The 17,566-nt window shown below is 37.1% G+C and overlaps 1 protein-coding gene across 3 annotated transcripts in view; it reads right to left on the bottom strand.

Annotated features, from left to right (window-relative positions):
* LOC117155148 (coiled-coil domain-containing protein 137) overlaps positions 1–17,566 on the bottom strand; it is a 97,750-nt gene that overhangs the window by 58,199 nt on the left and 21,985 nt on the right. For all 3 annotated transcript variants that reach the window (XR_013059707.1, XR_013059709.1, XR_013059708.1), the window contains exon 5: positions 13,053–13,206. The gene's annotated coding sequence lies outside the window, so the exon portion shown is untranslated. The remainder of the gene's footprint in view (positions 1–13,052; positions 13,207–17,566) is intronic.

Below are 17,566 nucleotides of genomic sequence, written 5' to 3'. Positions count from 1 at the left end.
AATCAACAGACTTGATCGAACAACTGCCGAACGAGGCAATTCGAAATGGTCTTTTGATGCATATACAGCGACAAACGAAAATATTGGCAATCAGATTTTCTTCTAAAACGATGTGTGATTATGTAGAAAATATGATCGTTTAACCAGTTAACTGTTGCAAAAGTTATAAAAGCGTGCACCTAACACGTATCGCAAAAAGTAAGCAACGACGAGTATACTCGTCGTAAAGAAAGGGCAACATTTTGTGTCATGACGAGTATACTCGTCGTAAAGAAAGGGCAATATTTTGTGTCATGACGAGTATACTCGTCGTAAAGAAAGAGCAACATTTTGTGTCATGACGAGTATACTCGTCATCGCTTACTTTCTATATCATATATTATCTATCGCATACTCGTGTTAACACAAAATATCGCCGTTTCTTCATGACGAGTATACTCGTCAAAAACAGCTAATTGGTTAAAAGGATATCGCTAATATACGCATAGATACGCGTGTCGCTTAATGTATTCAACGAGCAAATGCGTTATCATTTTTTCTTTTTAACAAATGATAAATTACGAGATTCGAGAGACATATACATTAATTGTTCTTACGATTATTTATTTAATTTCCTAATTGCCAATCGAATCAGCTGAAGAGTTTCTCGAAGCTTGAAAATATAGTTATTTGAGAGTTTAGTGCTTCAAAATGTACTTCCGAATGATGCTGGTAGCCGATCAAAATGGAACTCGGTGTTATTATACAATTATGTTGAATTATAGTCAACTATGACTACGTATATATCTCGATGAATCGTGACGATGTAAATTAAATATGCGACCTATTATTTAAAACGCGCAACAAATCTCTGTTTAAACTTTCTTCCCCAATTACGTTCCTGAAAAGATAAATTAGCACAAACATCTGCAATCATCGTAACGTGCGACACGTTTAAACTCAAGACACGGAAGTTGCATTTTGCCAAAACAGTTGCCAAAAAAATTAGAAATTTCACAAAGTTACCTAATCTTTTATAGAAACATCTGTCTTACGCCAATAATTCTATTCGTCGCTCGGCGTTTGCCTTTCATTCAGACAGTCTTTCGCATTTAATGAATCCTTCAAAGCAAACTACCCAACATCTGCTTAATTCGCCTGTGTATACAATTTCCTGCTCTATACAATTACACGTGGCGGACGCGGAATTGTATGAAATTCACCTGCTCCGTTTCGAGTTATCCAGTTCCTAAACAAACTCTTCTTTTTTTTCGCAAGAACATCGTTCGGCCGGAGCAGCTGGTTCCACGGTGCTCTTTAAAAGCAACAGCGAAAATGTCTGTCGGGAATGCGTTCCGCGCTCCAGACTTTGTGCTGCCCGAATCTACGAAGATTAAATTACGCGTCTCCGGTATTTGGAATATTTGCCTCGTTATCTACTGGCTCGCTCGCCGGCAGTTCCTAAGATTTACGAATCCACTCGCGACTTAATGCGACACAAGCTTTGAATCATCTTGTTAATACCGTGTCACTACTGCATTTCCAGCCGAATTTCTCGGAAGGCCCGGAGATTCTGATAGCAGCGTCTGCGTTTAATCTTCTAATCGCGAAAAAATATTACACGGAAAGTTTTATATCTTTGTAGGAGTTCGAATGTTGACGGTGAGACTGTTCCCGCGATTAGGAAACAACGCCGTTTCTGCGGCGACTTGATAATTTTTATCAAATTTAATCTTCAGATATCGGTGTTGGCTTGCCGAGGATCAATTTGCTCAACATTTTAACATCTTGGGATTAGAAATGCAATCACGATCAAACTCTGTGAAACGTTATCTCGAACAACAGCTGACAAACATGTGTTAACTACTTTCACTACTTTCCTTCTCCCTATTTTTGTACAATCCTTCCGTTTTATTTGAACCAGTTAACAGCGGCATTTAGTCTTCTCATGAGGTTCGAGCGACGACGAGTATACTCGTCAAACGCAGTTGACTGGTTAATCGAATCATAAAAATGAACGAACAAAATAATCTTGAAACTAGTATTTTATTTAACGACTATGATAACTAACGACTATGATATACTCGCTAACTGTCCAAAAGTTAGTTCGAAGTTTCGCAATGGAACGTCATGTGGCTAAGTGCCGGATCGTTAGAATCGTCGCATTTTCATCCAAAAGCTCGATGCAATAAGATTCAAAAATCCGTAGAACGATCATATGTAGTAACAATTATTTCAGATTATTATTTTATTTTCGATGATTTGGCCAGAAAAGACAGCAAGTGTTTGAAATAACAGGCTGATGCAATTGATCTTACGTAAAATAGGCGAAGTAAACTTCAGTGTCTATAGAAATCTGTGTGTGTTTCTGTCTATTACACGAATTTCCATCAACTTGCCACGCGTCTTGAATTCATTACACGCCGTTTCGCTTCATTCGTAATGTTTTTTAAACGCGATTCTTGTCTTTCTTTCGTTTCCCACGACCGTTCGTCTTAATATCAGCCGCATGAGCGGACAACTAAAGATACGATCGAACAGGGTGTTGTTATCCTCGGCGAATGGAGATACACGCGGCACTCGACGATATAATCGTGCGAGGAGAATACGTGGTAGACACAGCGGGCGTTATTTCCCTCCGAGTGGTAAAGCTAAATAAATTTATTTTGCCCGTGGTCGTCGTCGATGTTCCCTGAAAACCATTTCCTCGAGAGTTTCTCAACCCTTGACCCCGGCGGCAAATGAAGTTGCGCTTTCCGTTTCAACACCGAGATTGTTTCTCGCGTAGCGAATCGAGGATGGTTCATCGAGAATTCTCTTTCAACCCGTAACCGGTTCGATTAACCCTTTAACTGTGCAAAAAATATTTTTTATCCATTTTGTTTCGTATCCCCTTTAGACTCGACCGATTGATTCGCCGATTAATTTACGGGAGAAATAAGTCTGAAATTATTTATCGAGTAATAAATATTTGATATTTCCTCATCCCTCGGGCGACCGTGTCGGGTTTATCTCGGCGGGATGCGATATTTACCAAAAATCATTGCGTTAGGTCGTCCCAAAAGTTTCTTTCGTTCTATGAGGAAATAATAAACAGATGCACAACACTTTTTGTTTTATATTATTTTATCGAGTTATATTTTATTGCTACAAAATGGATCATACATAGTTCAATGAAATAATATTAAATGAAAAATGTCGCGTATATAAGATTAAAAAAACGAAAGAAACTTTTCAATCTAACAAAGAAACAATCTAATATTTATTTCAATTTCACGACCACGTCACGTTGCAACTGTGCGGGATAAATATTGTTTATTTGTATTTCGCTCCTGATATATTCGTATCTATGATTCGCTGAAAAATAATGTAAAAGGATATCGATTTCTATTTCTGTACGTCTTTCAAAAAAAACAGAAGAAGAAAACATTATTAAAATTGAAAATAATGGACTACGAAAGCGGACAACCTCCACGTACAAAAGTGCTACAAGAACGAGGAGTGGATCCAGCATCTGGATCCAGAATGATCCATTACAGGACTGCGCGTCGGTAGTGCGAGGGTTAAAAACGAGTTGCAAGACATTAATTTTACACGAAGCAAAATTACCTTCACAAACGCGGTTTCCTCTCGACATTCTTCGCTTCTCTTTCACCTTCGCTGTACTACGATACAATACAAAATTCAGTGAAATCTAATGGAGTTGATGTAAGAACATGGAAGAACAATCCAGACCGAGAAACGCCTATACATTTTTTCCTATACAGCGCATATCCACGAGAAGATTATCGTTTGTTAAATAATTTACTATTTAGTATTACGCGTCAGACTTATTTTCTATTTATCGTAACATTACGCTGTATTTATGTAATTCTCTATCCTAAGAATTGTTCAATCCATTAAATAATTACTAATAGCTAATTATTCTAAGCTTGCCTCTCTTTCTATGCTGAAGACTGTTCAATCGATGAAATAATTAAATTAAATTACAAGACAAATTAGCTGACATTTTAGCTGATAATTCCAAGGTTCAACCATTGGAAGGACGCATGATTGAAAAAAGAGCAGGAGGATCAAGGGCTGCTTTACGTGACAATGTAACGTCTATCTGGATAACTAGTTGCGTCTCCGTTCGGCGTGGATAAAGCCACGTTCCACCGATTAACTCTTATCTCGTCCACCTGGCAGCAATGTTAATAAAGCCGACTTCCGTATGTAATCCACGTAGAAAGCGATACGAACAGGAAGAAAAGAAGAAACGTAAAAAGGAGGCGACGAGAGGCGCGGATTCCTCGTGCAACTAGCCAGACATCTCATAAGCCTCTTTTTATCTGAATCTTATTAAACCGTTCATCGCCTAATAAATCGCGGCTCGTGTGCGCATGGAAAAAGTTTCGCCGGTTTTCCAGCCATTAAAAAGCAACGCGCAACAATTTAGGTGGGGGTGGAGCGAACGAAGAAACAAATTCTTAGATTATCGCGCATCCCTTCCTTTTCCCATCTCGCCGAGGGAAACGGGAAAGATATAAGTTTCATTACGGAACAGAATCGCTTGCCTTATCGCGTATGGTTTTGTATTTCCTTCTCTATTTTTCTTCTTCTCTTTTTTTTTTCTTTGGAAAAAAAATAAGACGAGTAAGAAAATTGTCGTATTCAACGCGGAGAATGCAAAAGAAATTTCGACGGAATTTTTCTACGTAGAATGGATATTAATCTCGCTTGTTTTCCCCGTGGCGGTGCGGTATTTTCGCGTCTGCACGCGCGACTCGAGAATTTTTTGAGCCCACGTCCGGAAGCTCTGTAAATTTCTTTCGACGTCGGGCGAAAACTTTTCGAATTGATTTAAACCGCCGTGGTCGTCCACGGAAGTTTAGCAACTTCTCGCAACTTCCTTTTTGTCCGCCACGCCGGCAAAAAAAAAAGTTTAGTAACGCTTGTTCCAGTCGCCTAAGAATTAGAGGGTAGACCTCTGGCAATTGAATTTTCAACTTTGTATAAAATAATCAATGTATATGCTTGTTGCGTATTAATCAGTTAACTGCGTTCGACGTGTATATACGTCGATCGAAAACTTTATTTCACCGAGGCTGGTGTATATACTTGTCGTGTGAAATACAAAATTACCATTTACTACAAGAACTCACAATTTCAGTAAAAACTAACATAAATGACATTTAGCGGTATGTTTCCTTTATACTTCCAGTAAACCTATTACGTATTTTATAAAAAATCGTTCGATTGTTTGATTATTCTCTTTGCTGCGTATGTCGGCTATTCCCTGAATTGTTTTGTTTTATACCAGTTTATGTAACTTTATACCAGCTATACCATCAAAAGCAAATCCACTTCGATCATGTGCAGTCTACTGAAAAAATGGAATCCGTAAGGAGTCACGTTACTGGTGCTCGACCTGCGAAGTGTCACTTTATGTGGTACCTTGCTTCGAGAAATACCACACTGAAATCAACTGAATTTTTAATAACGAATGGTTAATTTCTTATCGAATAAACTTTACTTTTAGTTCTTTCGTAAAATTTATAGTGGCAGCATTTGCAACGCGTTCGACGTGTATACTCGCCGTTGCTTCATTTCACCTGCGCGCTCCGTAAGGAATTTTTGAAATTAAATGCCGCAGTTATACTTGTTATACTAATACACTTGTTGCAATATGGTTAATGTTATATACGCGCTTGTTGTATACATTACGAGACATTTTTGTCATTTTTGATACAGTTAGATATATATATAACTATTGTTAAACTGTGAAGTTTTATGCAATTTGTTTGTAACTTGTTATATGTAATGTAACTTGTTTCGCCTGCTCAAAGTTATAACCAGCGCACCACTTTGCGCATTTTATACTTTTAATATAATCTTCGTGTATCAATGCATCCTCTGAATCTTTGCATCTTTAAATTCACCACAGTGGCATAAAGATCCGCAGTCTGATACTGACGAAGGAACGAGAAAATATTCAATTACGTACCTGTACTGATGTAACAGTACGATACTTAAAACTATACTACAAATAAACCACGTTTAACCAGTTGGTTGTTGCGACCTCTTCGAAAACTTTGAAACTTTGTGTAGCTAAAATATGTGGGAAAAATTAAACGATGACGAGTATACTCGTGAAACAGAGAGTACGTGTTACTGTTATAATACAGAATCAAGTTGCAACGAAACGACTGTTCCGTTGTCGAGTTCTATTACTGACAAGGTTCTCGTTCCTTCACGACGAGTATACTCGTCAAAAACAGGCGACTGGCTAAACCAACGAAATCAAAATGAACCGACTCGCAACAAACGACTAATACGAAGATCTGCAGATGGGAATACATTTTCCAAATGGATTACCACAGAGACGCGTTGCAAAGAGACGCGTTTCGCAATTAATTCGCGAATGGGAACACGTTTCCTCGATCAGATTTTTATCTCGGCGAAGGAGGAAGCCGAAGGAGGACAAAGCAGAGTGCACAGTGGGATTGTTAGCCGGTGAATTCATCGAAATACCGGGGTCACGCGTTGAGGAAGAAAAAAAGGAAAGCGAAAGAAAAAAAGGAAAGAAAGGGAAAGAAAGGAGGAGAAGAAACGATAGCGAAGAAGTTTCGGCGTGGAAAGAAACTCTGCCCTCAGCTACTCGCAATTTGACGAGAGAATTCCTGTTTCGCGCCAGAACTTCATTTATTCGGGCAAGTTTTCCAATATTGAGATGAACAGCCTTAATACATCTGCAACTGCCGAAATATGCGACCGGCGGTGGATAAACTTGGCGACGAAGATGGAAGGAAAACGGAAAGGGAGACTAAGCAGTGGCCGGCTCGTTGTGATAAGAAGAATAACAGAGCAACTTTGCTCGCTGGCGAAACTGTTCCCTCGATCATCCAACCGTTCCCACGGAGCCAGCCCTCTCTCTCTCTCCCTCCCTCTCTCTCTCAACGTTCAAATATTTCTACCTTTGTGAAATATTCCAGAGGAAATTCTTGGAATTTTCAAATTCTTCGTACAGATTGATCGAATTTTTGAACGTTGTGTTTTTCGCATTTTTCACGTTTTTCCGGAGGAAAAAATTTGCCGGTTTTTCCTTGGAAAAATTCCTGCCAGTCAAAAAAATATCTTTGTAAGCCGAAAAATCGCTGTTACATCGCTGGCATTTGTTTTTTGTTTCTTTTTTTTTTTTTTTAAATAATCGTACAAGTATTCGTACGTCGTAATTGCCGAGTTCGATTCCAGGATTTCTTCAAACCTCCATTTACATTGTGTCACGACGAAATCGTATTTTTTTTCAATAAACGACGTTTCAGTTGAAGGTTTAATTGCTTCATTATACGTAGGTATATTCATTATACCGCAATACGTTAATTATCGTTCCAGTGCTACACGAAATTGCTTGTTTCTTCCATTGTACAGCACAATTTCTATGGTACTTTAATTTTGCAATACCCTAAATATAAACAAAAAAAAAAAAAAAGAAAAAAAGAAAGAAAGAAACGTGACAAATGCGAATAACACTAAAAATTCGAAATAGCACGGGAAGATTAGAAAACGATGTTCATTTGTGACAGACGTCCTATCCATTTGCTTACGTCGACTCTTCATACGTAATAGCATGAATACATTCGCATGCATAATGTATTAAGCGTAGCATTAGGAAATCTATTACATTAGAAAATATAAGTCGTTACGTTACTAAGTAGCGTTGTTTGTTTGCCATCTAAATGATAAACTTTGAATCGAGACGTATCTTGTTGTTAGAACGCGGATCTCTGTGCATTTATGGGAATTACGGGAATTATGGGAAATTTAAAGGCGCAAGTATCCGCACAATACCCCAACTTCAGCGTCTATTGTAATATTTAACGAGGGAAAGAAAATCCCGCTTAGATTCCGTTCTATTCTTTTCGCTCGACTTCGTAAATTTATGAATTTGCATAGATGCTGGCAGTCTGCTCGTTGCCAATGACAGATAACTTTTTATTAAAAGTATCCGGTGATAAAAGTGTAATGACAGTGGACGAACAACTGATTGAAAAAAAGTTGTCAGCCGACTTTACGAGCGTGTTTGCACGTTTGCACGATTGCATCAGCGACACACGTATTTACGTCTCGATTACGTTTATGTAAGAGGAGCAATATGTCTCACTTTCGACCCCGTAAGACACGTATCCTCTTGATTGTACTTTATCTCGTCTACCCACGCCGTCGATATTGAGACGAATACGCTGAACACGTGCATCCACCGGCGAATATTCAATACCACGTAACGGATCTTCCTTTAATTTACCGAGATACGATCACCGAATTTTTATTCTCAAATTATCTAACGATTCGTCTTCTTTCCTTTTCATTAATTTACTTTTTCTCATTCGACGAAACAAACGTTTACTGGAGTCTGAAGATTTCTCACTAAACTAAGTATTGAATTTCAAGCACGTTTAACGTTATTCTTCTTCTCGAATGGTTAGACTAACGAAGAAACGATGAACAACGATGGAAATATTCGACGAAAACGTTTGACGAAAACGATAGTTGAAAAACAAGGCGCAAAAGGAGTTGGAGAATTTTTACATTTACCTTGATATTTGTACTTCGTTAATTTAAAAATAAAATGTGTCTTGCGTTATTCTTATCGGTAATTTTCCAACACACATAACTCATTTTCTTATCGAAACAAAATATTCGATTTTGCGCCGTAGAGCTGTATCGAAATTGTTAAGGTCGAACTTATCGTAAGAAATTTGCAAGTGTACTCGAAACGTTAATTCTCTCTGCTTCTTCTCTGGTTCTAATGTTCGGTAACGCGGCCAAAAATTTGTCAGAGAACGCGTTGATATATACAACGCTTGTACTAATTGCAAGTCGAAACGTAAGGTTGGCTCGACACTAGAATTACGATCTCGTAATATATTGTCCAAACAATCTGTCCAATAAAATGACTCTAATTAAAGCGATATAACGAAAACGAATAGCTGTATAAAGTTACGTATAAAATTACATTTTCATTTCAGAAGCTACATCGATCAAAATGATAAGCTGAAAAGTAGAAGAGAGTTTGTTTTAAAAACATAAAGATCTTTTCTAACGTCATCTTCTGGTCATCATTGAACTTACTTGAAATTGAGAATTTTCTTCGGTACATTTATTTCTATACTTAATTTCGCTATACAAGTACAACACCATTGATATTCTCAAGAATCGAAATAAAAAGTATCGATGAAAAGTATAGTTAATCGATATATGTTCCGAGAAGCTCGATCAATTTTATCGATCAACCGATTTTAACCAGTAGCTGCTTTCACGAGTATACTCGTCATCGTGTAAAGTGCATTTAAGGTGCAGATTTTTCAAAGTTTTCAAAGAGGTCGCAACAGCTAACTGATTGATAATTTATTTCTAACGCATACTATTAACAATTTCGAAAGCAAAAAGGTGTGTAAAATCCATCGTTTTGTCTTCTAACAATTCCAACTCTTCGCGATTACTTTTTAGTCGTTACAGGTGTTTGGCAAACCTGCAAGAATTTTGTTCAGCGACGAGCGATAAGAAAAAGAAAGGAAAGGACAGGAAATAGGAAAAAAACGATCGTAAGTGTAACAAGAGGTGACTGACAACGAAACGTCGAACGTCGGTAAAATTTTCGCGCGATCTGCAGAACGCGTTAACAGATTCTGGTAGAGGCAAGCGACGAGGGTAGGGACGATAAAAATTTTACTCGGAGCGTGTCGCTTCGATTATCGTCGGTCCAAAGAAATTTCCCGATATTGCGATAATAAAGACGATACGCGTGGCCGCGCTGGGGGTAGCGAGATTAAAGAAAATGCTAGAGGAAAATAGAGAAAAGAAGATACACGCTCACGGTGGCGTCAGCAGCCTGTAACGATGATAAAACTATGGAATCACAATAAAACTTCTTCGTATCTGCTCCTTGTAATTTACCAAACTCTGATAAATGCTTCGTCTGTAGTTACATTTTCCTTGATCTACTCTTCAAAACACCATCAATTTTGTTTCTCCAGTGAACTGTAATTTCAATCCCATGATAACTACGTTTCTCTCTTTCTAACATTCAAAACATGATTTATCTTGTTTCTATGAGTAGATCGTTTCTTTGACGCTTTAATAATCACAATTTTTCTCCTCGTGAGCTTCAAAGCATCGTCGATTTTGTTTATTTAAACGGATCGTATTTTTCAATCCCTTGGTAATTACATTTTTTTCTCCCAAGAACACTGGAAGCACAATTTATCTTGTTTCTTTAAGTGGATTGTCTCTTCGATCCCTTAATAATCACATTTTTCTCTATCTACGCCTCGAAACACGATCAATATTGTTTCTTTAAGTGAATTGTTTCTTCGACCCCCTGATATCCATATTTTCCCCTTTCTGCGCTTCAAAATAAGATCCATCCTGTTTTATTAAGTGGATTGTTCCTTCAACCCATTAAACAGTTAGCCGTTTTTGACGAGTATACTCGTCACGAGGTAATGACAATATTTTGTGTTATAAAAAGCCCTGACAGTAATAGAATACAAAACTAAAACAGTCGTTTCATTACAACTTAATTCTATACTGTAAGAGCCACGTATACTCTCTGCTTGACGAGTATACTCGTCATCGCTTACTTTTCGAACACGTCGCAACAGCAGCTGGTTAATAATCGCGATTTTCTTTTTCTAACATGCAAAGCTTCGACTAACAAAATAATTAACCTTGTTTCTGTAAATGGATCATTCCTTCAGCCCTTTAACAATCACATTTTTCTCTCACTAACATTCCAAGCGTAATTAATTTCGTCTTCTTGAGCGAAATTGTTTCTTAAGCTCTTAATAATTACATGCCTCTCCGAAGTTCGAAACATAATTAGCTTCGTATGTTTGAGTAAAACTATTGTACAATCATTAACGTATATAATTCACACAAATATCTGCGAACCTAGAAAAAGCTTCGATGATTTGTGAAGCTTCGTAGCAGGAGGATTAACGAATGACTGTCCTATCCCAAAATACCGCGTATGTATCGTTGCTTACTTCAACCATTAGAACAAACAGATCGATGATAAAAATACCTTACGATCTTGTACGCGTGTCTACATAGCACGAACGTGCTCGATGTTCAAATTGATCGTGCAATATACGAAAGCAGCCTCGGATCGTCAAGTGTTTCATCGAATGTTTAAATCGATTAACCAGTCAGCTGTTGCGACCTCTTGGAAAGGTGTGTGTCTGAACGTGTCGTCAAAAGTAAGCGATGACGAGTATACTCGTCGTAACAGAAAATATTGTTATTTCTTCGTGACGAGTATATTCGTCAAAAACTGCTAACCTGTTAGAAGGAAACAAAGGTAAAGTAAATAAGTTTCGAACGGAAAAGAGGGTACACGTGCGACAACATATGAAATACAATCTGCAAAATACATGTTTAAGCTTAATGGAAATACGGATGATCGATAGAATCGTTTCACGAAAAACGAAAAAAAAAGCGGAAAAGAAGAAAAAAGATGAAGAGCAACGTCAATTTCGCAAAGTGTGAAACATTCAAGGTGAGAGTTCGACAGGTGGGCTGGATAAGTGGTCGCTGCAAATCCAATTTATCGAACATCGAAGACACGTGTACGAAACGGTACGAAACGTGTGAAAAGAAGAACGTTGGACAAAATAAAGAGAGGAAGGATGATAAAAAGAAAGGTGGGAGGGAAATTGAGCGAAGTAGAACGAAAGACCTTGATTTGCTGGCTGTACTTGAAACTTGTTAATGGCTGGTAATTAACGTGGCGAATAATCGTCGACTGTTCGTGATGCGCCATTCGAACGACAAAGGGGTCTAATGAAACCAAGTTAAACTCTCTCTCGAGCGTCGATTATCTTTGATCGTTCTAACTTGACATCGAGCTTGAAGCAGCCATTAGAAAAATTGCCTCTATCTTCAATACGTTCGTTAAATATCATAAGTAGACTAGGCATTTTTATGTATTTACGTGAAATTAAAATTGATTTAATCTTCTGAAATTGAGATGGTAGACGATGAGATTGTAAGAAAAGGAAAAAATAAAGAATGAACTGATATTTTTTTCTTTTTTTTTAGTAAGAGATAATGTAAATTCTATGCGAGACACGATGAAAAGAGTTAAAAATTCGCGAGTAATTTATTTTAGCTTCTAACATTAGAACGACGAAGTTCAGTTTCTTTCCTCTTTTTTACAATTACTCAAAATTACGTACATATGAGTTTTTAGAAAAATTACTGTACTTATTTATACAGTACCTATTTCACGTTATCGTTATACTACTTTAATTATAGTCATCTAAGAGTATATTTAAATACACATTAAGGATTGATTATTCTAGTATAATAATACTAAGGTTATATGCGATAGGAAGATGGTAAAAGATTGACTGCAAGAGCGAATTAATGATTTAAAAAGATCAAAACGTAATATACGAACAAACATTAACAAACAAATTAATCCAATAAGTTTTCTATAGTCCATTCTCTGCCCAAATCAAACCTGAAGATACTAAACGTCGAAAATCCATAGAATTCGTGTGATAAAATTAATACAAATACGCTTGTTTCTATCGAACATCTTCGCCTATTGGCACTGGAAATTGTTTGCCACGTTAACTTTTCAATGGCGATCGAAATCAACTTGTCAAACAATCAGACGAACGTGTTAAGTCATATTAATCGTGACAAATCCATGGCAATTTGTTACAGAAACAACAAAGCCTCGAATCAAAAAGTTAATCGAACTAGAATCCGATTCGATGCTCCTCGCAGGTATCTCGATCATCGTGAAGCATCGAATCGTGGCAAAAAAGGAGATTCGACGAATTAGAAGCAAAATCACTCGGACAGAAAGAAAAAAAAAAAAAAGGAAAGAATGAAAACCATCGAGCGCGACAAATTGCAAAAACCAATCGATCGGTCAAATTCACGGTTGCCCGCTGCGTTGCTTTCACTTTTATCGCGCGAAACGTCGTTCTTCTCTCTTCGTAAAACTTCGTAAAATACCAACGACGACGACAACAACAACAAGTAAAAAGAAAAACCAGAGAGAATGTTCATTCACGTACCTGTTTGCAGAGCGGCAGTCACGTGGCCAGTCACGTAGATTATTCGATCACGGAAGACGTCGATCGTTCGAAGATCGGGACTTCTACCAGACGAGCTCGTTTTCAAGCGTTTCCTTTTATTCCGATTTTCACGAACGTTCACCGCATTTCCTTCCTGAAAAAGAAGACGAGAATGATCTTGAATATATGGAAAATCATTTTATGTGTGAGAATACTGTTTCTCGCGAAGTTTTTACGATTACTGAAATGTTAGAAAATATTAGAATGCTTAACCAGTTGGTTGTTGCGACCTTTTTGACGAGTGCGTACCTAAAATGTTTCGTAAAAGGTAAGCGACGACGAGTATACTCGTCAAACACAGAGTATTCGTGGCTGTTAAAACATAGAACTAAATTGGAACGAAATGACTATTTTATCTTTTTTTCGCGCATGACGAGTATACTCGTCGAAAACAGCTAACTGGTTGATATATTGTGTGCCATAGGATAGTAGAGATAATTAAATATATAATGTTAGTTTACATAACATGTGTTGACAACCATTTACACAACATGTCAACACACGTTACGTAAGACATTAATTGCATAGTAACAGTATTAGTATTTTCATTACTATACACGACGTTAGTTTATATGACGTTAATATACGCAGCAATTAAACAAACAATACGTACGATATATATGATAATATAACAATAACTATAAATATAATGATATACCAGCTATTCAACGTTATAGAATAATTACTATATCATAGAATAATAGAGCAAAATAAATAAACGGTAGATTTCCTCGGTGGCATTTACATTATTTTATATAACTTCGTTGGCAGAATAGAATTTTCTAAATTAACATCTGCATCATAGCCATTTTATAGAAAGAAGTTTCATAAAATTTTAATTGACCAGCAAGTGTTAGCAAGTGGTATTTTCAAACGCAGGTTCTTCCAGTCAGATCGAAAGCTGTTCGAAGGTTCGAAGCATGGCGAGGAAAACGTTTTTCCGATAACTCGTGCAAGATAATGGTTCAATGGCTAGCATTTAAACAACGCTCGACTAAATAACCCGAGCTAATGCGACCTTTAGAACTTTTCACTTTTCCACCAGATAGAATAGTCGCGTGCTAGAGCAGAGATGCGACTTTCACGAACTCTTACAATGGTGCGCGCCACCATCTGACGTTAATCGCGTCATTATGCAACTGACTATACGTGGCTACGAGCGAATGACGAAGCTGTTTCACGTTGCATTTCACTATATGGAAACCGGACACCCATCCAATCGCGCGATCTTTAGAAAAATTGATATTAAGTTTCTATATTAAGCTCTTACACCGGTGGAATGTGGCATTGGATTGCTGGGAATGTAATCAAGATTTTTGAAAGAGATAAATCATCTCAAATTACTCGCGTGATTATTTATGACAAATTCGAATTCCATACATCCTTTTTTAATCTTTAAATCAGATATCAACGCGTACGATCGTTAGATATAAATATGATTGTAGAAATGAACAGAGTATAAGCATATTTAATGAATTTCATGAGAATACAAATATTATCGAATACAAATTATTATTTAATGAACATTGTTATCTCGTTATAAAAATTACGCTCGTCTGTTCCTTGCTAAATGTCTCGATCGGAGATTTACATAAATAATTCAGCAGAATGCCAATGAGAATATTGACTTTTATAGGACTTTGTAATTGAAAAGAATTTATGAATTGTAAATTATTAGATTTCAGGGAAACCACTTTCTCTCTTTTAATAAGTTTCGTTTATATTACTATATAAATCACTTTTGCAATTAAACAACAACTTAGAAATTCAGCCAGCGGTTTCTTATGATCAACGAAACGATATTACTCTCGTACCAAGCCAATACTTGGATCCAACTACCCCAAACTTCACTCAACCATCGAATTTAAAAAAATACCATTTTTTAAAAAAGTAAAGTTGGAAAATTGTCCAATTCGACTAGCCCCCACAACTTCACGTCCGATATCCCACTTAAAAGAAGTATCATCGTTTCAAGCAAGTGTCTTACGATAAAATTTTCAGATTAGCTGAAACTTTGCATCCAACGTTCCAATTAAAAGAAATACCATCGTCTAAATAAAATATCGTGTAATAAAAAAAAAAAATATCGAGGGACGCAGGGGGTGGGAAGTTGCGAAAGTGTAGGGTGTAAAGAAGCATTCGGAGCACGGAGTTAAAAAAGTAGCGTAAATCAGCTCGTTTACAACGCGACCGGTCAAAAAGTTCTCGCCAGAGAGAGATTCGACGATTTACGAGGTTCGATTTACCGACGAGATACTTTTCCGAAACTCGAGACCTGTTCGTCTTGTTCCTCGTGGTCCAGGAGAAGGTTTCGCAGGACCTTCGTTAACGTGCGCATCGTAACGCATCGTTTCCGAAGATTCTAGTGGAACGCAAGCACGTTAGTTGTCTGTTGTCTCTATTTCTGAAACGTCCGAGCGCATCTCGGCAACGTCTTGTCTTATCATCACGCAAATGCTGTGAAAATTACCGTCATTACGCAACCAAGCGCTCCGTTACTTTACGACAATGTTAGCACGAGAACTATCGAATCAACGAATAAGGCTACTCTATAATTTCTTGCGGGAATTATGCAGCAAGGTATTTTCCTTGCCAAAAGGTTGAATTTGTCAAATACATTCGAATTACATAAGAGCGTACGACCGCCACGTGAAAATATATTTAAACGTTAGGCTGTAACATATGAAACGTATGAAAGTCTTAAGGATTCATAAATTTGCCGAATCTCGGTTTTAAAATGCTTGTGAAATATATTTCAAACATTGTAAAGTATTGTCTATGATATACGAAGATCAAAGGAGAAATACGTGACGAGTATATTTCTGATTTTAATGGTAACTTATGATTACAGAGGAGAATTTTAATGACATAACCGAGAGCGAAGAGAAACTGTTAGGTTGAAAGGGTGTGATCGTTAAGACAATATTTATACAATTTCATAGGAATATGGAACAATGCACGTTTAACTGGAACATTAAATTACAAAGATGATATTGGTGCAACGTGACAAATTTTCATGCCGCTTCCCGATGAAAATGAGAAGTTTCGCTGATCATAGTCTCCATATTTGTCTAAGTGTTACTTTTGCGTTCGTACACATAAAGATATTTATAGAGAAAAAGATTTAGGGATTTGATACGGCAAGAACGTGCAACGTTATTTTACGTATGTTACGCGAAACATTTTGAAATTTCATTAGCACTGTAATGAGACACGGACTATCGTGATTACATTGGTAAAGTTCGGAACAGAACGCACGCAACAATTATTAGCTTGTTTCGAAAGTTCGTAGCATTTTCAGGAACATAATTATTATTATTTTATTACAAACTTCTTCTGAAACAACCAAGTACCTCCGGCTGAATGTTAACGAGGAAAACTCTAAATTAGTTCTAGATTAAACAAGGCGCCGTTAAAAGCCTCGTATATCAACGAAGATCACACAAAAAAAAAAAAAAAAAAATGTTAGAATTCTACCTGTCTCGTTTATCATATACAGCATACGTACATATATCTATCACATCATACGCCAGTCTTCACAAGACCTTTTTAAATGGCAAAAACCAAATTACAACCCTGCAAAATCCACTTGAAATTATTCATCGCTGAGAAAGACAGAAAGCAAAGGAAACAGAGTAGCAACATCGACTGTTTAATAAAATGGCTATCTATCGTCTGTAAATTTTTCTCACGTTTCACAGCAAACTCTTCGACAAGCTAATATTTTTCCCAATCATAGTATACAGATACATCTACGTGTTACATAAAGACATTGTACATGACACTTGAGCTTTTCTTTAAATTCCATTACGAATTTCCCACATTAGTATCTAACGAAAATTCACTATACATACAGTCTTTTGCTTGCTGAAACAACTCTGTAGCTCCGATTACTTTGTTACAACTACAATGTGCATCTGTTACTCAATAAATCTATATAAAAATACATAATCCTAGGATTATGATTTCTTAAATCTTGCTATAAATTGTTCAAATTAGTATCTAACGAACATATAATGTAAGAATAATATGTAGTATTTTTCTTTCTCAAACCTGCGAGTCCAATTAATGTGTTAGAACTAAATGCACGCTATAATTGCCGGCAGCTCTTGCACCGAGAAACCGCGAGCAGCTTCTGGCCGATCTAATGTCCCTTTCATGGAAACACCTGTCTATTGCGCTGTTCCAGACATCCGATTGCAACGAACGGAAATATTCGTAAATGATGTACAAGATAAACGAGATAAAAGGCGCCCGGTATCAAGGTTGTTTCAAATTACGTTTGAAATTTGTTTTCCTTACAAATCGCCGCTTCTTGAACGCTCGTTACGAACATCGTTAGTGGACATTTCGCAGATTTATGTAATCCATCGTGTTATCGGACTAATAAGAGCCCGTGAAACTGTTACGTCACGAATAACTTCCAAAGCTAGCGCGCAGAAAACGATCGTGAA

Source organism: Bombus vancouverensis, chromosome 12 (assembly GCF_051014615.1).
Source record: "Bombus vancouverensis nearcticus chromosome 12, iyBomVanc1_principal, whole genome shotgun sequence".
NCBI classification, from domain to species: Eukaryota; Metazoa; Arthropoda; class Insecta; order Hymenoptera; family Apidae; genus Bombus; species Bombus vancouverensis.
Note: the sequence above shows the minus strand (reverse complement) of the source record. Positions and strands in the feature narration are given on the sequence as shown.